The following is a 4,623-nucleotide window of genomic DNA, read 5'->3' as shown; positions in this document are numbered from 1 at the left end:
AAGTGAGAAAGTTACATAAACGAGCCACTGGACTCTAGAACCATGAAACATTTTCAGGGTTAACAATAGTCTTAGTTTACCTTGACAAATTTAGGAGTTTATCTGAAGATATATACACCTCATGGCTTACAGTGTACCACTGCTACTAAGTGTAATGCAAAAGCATCACGTTTCTTTACTAATTCTTTTGTGATCTAGTGCAGTGAATCATTTACTATTTTCTGATACAAGCTAAATTACACACATGTCTAAAAAAATTCAGACATTTGGGAACAAAGATCACATGACTTTAACGCTAAGGACGACGCATGACTTAAAAGCATTAAAATTAGCTGTTTAATATTTAGTGATTTCTGTAATAATACTGTAGTAATTTTAAAATATATCACCCTCCTAAATTTTACCAACACATATATTAATTATTTAATTTTTGGAATGTCTAAAAAGCTATAATAAGAAAACATAATGATATAAAGCACGGAACACTCGTATTATATTACTAAAGCTCACGAAATTTCTTTTATATTTTCTATACACAATAGCTATTGTAAGGAACCTAAAATTCTATATATTTCTTTAAAAAAAATTAACGATTTTTACACATATATCAAATTTTTCAATATCTTTGTAATATATCCCCATATTCAAACAGACAAAACTTCTTTCATATAGACAGCACCATAAGTTTTGTTTTCTTCACTTTGGGTTAGAAGATTATCACATTATTCTACTAACTATACGAAGAATTCTTCTACGACATAACAATCTTTTTGTAAAACTTGCATATTTTGTTCAATTTAGAGTTTTTTTGATCAATAGTTGGAACTACCGATAGAATTACAAGCGATAAAAGAGTAGATGATATGGTCAACAAAACTTTTGATTCGCTATTTAATATAACTGAATATAGCGTCCCAAATATTGGAAAGGGCAATGTAGACACCGATCTATCTCCTGATATAAATTCAATTAAGACAAATAAGGCTTTAAGTATTGTAGTTTTTGGAATTTTTGATGAATTGACAATTAATTTTCGGAACAACTATCTCCTCTTAGTATTGATGTAACTTACATAGCAAATAAATATCAATATTAGTTAAGAAGTTAACATTATACTTTATGAATTTATATTATTATTTAATATAAATATTACATTAATAATTAATATAAATACTAATTAATTAAAAAAATTCTTTTTACACCTTCCGACACTTCCGCTATATTTTCATCCAATATTTTGCCATCAGAAATGCCTAACATTTTAAAAAAATTATTTTTTATAAATATATTTTGGCTTCAGATAGTTGTCTTTACCATACCTTCCGACACTTCCGAGGTATCTACGTCCTCCCATTCACCATCAGAAGTGCCTAACATTTTAAAAAAAATTATTTTTTATAATTATATTTTGGTTTCAGATATTTGTCTTTAACTTACCTTCCGACACTTCTGAGGTGTCTACATCCTCCCATTCATCATCAGAAGTGCCTAACATTTAAAAAAAAATTATTTTTTATAATTAAATTTTGATTTCAGATAGTTGTCTTTAACTTACCTTCCGACATTTCCGAGGTGTCTACATCCTCCCATTCATCATCAGAAGTGCCTAAAATTTCAAAAAAAAAATTATTTTTTTATTTATGTTTTGGCTTCAGATAGTTGCCTTTAACTTACCTTCCGACACTTCCGCTAAATCTTTATCCAACATCTCACCATCAGAAGTTGTCTTTAACTTAATTTCCGGCACTTCCGAGGTGTCTTTATTCCAGAATTCACTACTAGGAGTGCCTAACATTTTAAACAAATTATTTTTCGAAATTATAATGTGGCTTTAAATATTTGTCTTTAACTTACCTTCCGATACTTCCGAGGTATCTACATCCTCCCATTCACCATCAGAAGTGCCTAACATTTTAAAAAAAATTATTTTTTATAATTATATTTTGGTTTCAGATAGTTGTCTTTAACTTGCCTTCCGACATTTCCGAGGTGTCTACATCCTCCCATTCATCATCAGACATGCCTAAAATTTCAAAAAAAAAATTATTTTTTATAATTATATTTTGGCTTTAGCTAGTTGTCTTTAACTTACCTTCCGACACTTCCGCTAAATCTTTATCCAATATTTCACTATTAAAAGTGCCTAACATTTAAAAAAATTAGTTTTTATAGTTATATCATGGCTTTAGAACTTGAATTTACCTTCCGACATTTCCGCAATGTCTTGAATTATCAGTGCACCATCAGAGGTGCCTAACATTTTCAACGAATCATTATTTGATGGTGAACCTTGGAATGTAAATATTGATGGTAAAATATCCCAATTTTGTTCTGCAACATGACTGTTTTTATAGGCCAATAAATTTCCGCCAACATACACTGTTGACGGATCTCGTTGATACTCGTATAGTGTAAAAAGTGAAACCTTTGTTGTCAAGTTACTATCAAAACTTTCAGATATATGTACATTTTTGCGTTTCAATGCTTTTTTAACTGTATAATCCATTAAAGATATTAATTTAAAGATTGGAACACCAAGCAGAAAATTATCATTAAACTAAATTACATTTTTTAATGGTTTTAAACTGAATCTCCCAATTGATACGTAGAGGGAGTTACAATTTTTTAAATAAATAAAGCATAATTATTTATTATAAATAATTATAATTATTATAATTATTGTTTCATAATTACTAAAATCAAATAATCACCAATAGTTGGTAATTATAGGTACCTATAGCTTTAGAGAGGTGCAACCATTAAATAATTATATTCGTTTTTGATCTACACTGGTTATAATTGTGAAATTTACTGAAACAGTATAGACTGCAACATAGACACTATTGAGGATCACCTGAACGTATTGCTATATTTCTTTTGAAAATGGAACATATACATATATTAATCAGAAGAAAACAAAAGGGATCTACATCATTACAAAACATAATCAAAACCCAAGAAGATTACATGTTAATAACGCTAAGATAAAACAGGAAAATACCTTTATAATTGGGATTTTTTATCTACAGAACTTCTCCTGAAAAAGTCATATGCCATACGCAAGCTTAGGCTATCCAAACACTCCTCTCGCTTTTAAATAATGGCAAGCTCAATAGTAAAAATTAATTATCTATATATCAGTATAATAAATAGTGAGGTCGACCTTACTTATTGCAAGGTTGCCGTAACTACACTTAAGATCGATCAAAATAATCAGTAATGTAAAAAACATCATTCAGGATCGCATGAACGCATTGTTCCATTGCGTCCGCAAATAAAAAATATATATTAATCAGGAGGCAACAAAAATGGTTTTCATCACTAGAAAACGTAACCAACATTCAAAAAATCTTTTATCTTAAATAAGATAAATGCGATGTCGCAAAGCAAGCTAAAGGTCAGTCCTTAAAAGAAGTTCCAGAAGTAATTTCCAAATAGTAAACTAGAATAGATGTATATCATCAAAGGAGGACCTGTAAATCTGTAAAGACAAGTAATATGGTCAATAAAGTTAACCCTATTTACCAGCTGTTGGGTGCAATAATATGAAGTTAGAATTATACCGTGTAAAATAATATACGAGTATATGATATGGTACTACAAATCCTATCTAACCTACAAATATGTACTGCTGCGTGTTACAAAGAACAAATACACAAAAAATATATACTTTCTAATAATACAATAGCATGTTTATTAGTGTCTAATATAATCCTTGTTTGTAAGTATATATGTATACAGAAATGTGTATATTTTCTCACGTTAGCACGCTTATGAAGCCTCACGTTAAATATTAAGCACTGGGGCTTATGTCCTATAGGGACCCCTGAATTCAATAAGCCAAAAATACAAAATAAATACAATTGACACGATTGACATTTTTAGAACGTTGAAACCAGAAGTTAATTAACTTTATAAATATAATTAATTTAAACAAAATACTTAATTAATATCACTTCATTCACCTTCCATTATTTCACAATAATATTTTTACTAAGGCAGCACAAAACTTAATAGCATTTCAAAAAAACACTTCGCGCCAGCTGTACTAAAATTGCAGAGCTGCATTTTTCTTAAATCTAAGTTAAGCCTGTGTTCACACAACACAGCCGTAATTTCGCGAATAACGCTATAAAAGGACCAGGCAGCACTTATTTAAAAAAATATGAATTTCAGTGAAATAAATAAAAAAATTTTAGTAGAGAGAATTATGGCTTTTTCGATCGGTAAATTTGGATTCAATCTAAATTTACTTTCGATTTATTAAATTTTGTTGCTCAATCAAACGTTATTAGAATAATCTAACATTTTTATAGTACCGTTAGTGGAGATTTTTATTTTTGAAAAATACATATATCGAATCAAATCTCACTTTATTTGTCAAGTCCTATAAAATAGCTATTAATTTGAGGGTAATCTTGCTACTATGGCAAAGTGTCTAGAGTGTCATAAATTAACCTCAAGTGTTATACAATCCATCCGAGATTTACCAATCGAAAATGAAAATTACACTTAAGGTGAACTGAAAAAGCTACCCTAGATTTATCAATCGAAAATGTGATTACAAACATCTGAAGACAGATATAGTATGACCTTAAGCGTTTATAGTTTATTTAAACATTT

At 29.1% G+C, this 4,623-nt stretch overlaps 1 long non-coding RNA gene across 1 annotated transcript; it reads right to left on the bottom strand.

The window, feature by feature from the left end:
- Positions 1-1,458: 1,458 nt before the first annotated feature.
- On the bottom strand, positions 1,459-1,770 carry LOC119668195. Its single transcript, XR_005251466.1, has 3 exons — positions 1,675-1,770; positions 1,556-1,606; positions 1,459-1,488 (listed from the first exon to the last, which is right to left on the bottom strand). It is a non-coding gene; the product is annotated as an uncharacterized LOC119668195 (long non-coding RNA).
- Positions 1,771-4,623: the final 2,853 nt, after the last annotated feature.

Source organism: Teleopsis dalmanni, chromosome 1 (assembly GCF_002237135.1).
Source record: "Teleopsis dalmanni isolate 2A chromosome 1, ASM223713v2, whole genome shotgun sequence".
In the NCBI taxonomy this organism is placed as follows: Eukaryota; Metazoa; Arthropoda; class Insecta; order Diptera; family Diopsidae; genus Teleopsis; species Teleopsis dalmanni.
Note: the sequence above shows the minus strand (reverse complement) of the source record. Positions and strands in the feature narration are given on the sequence as shown.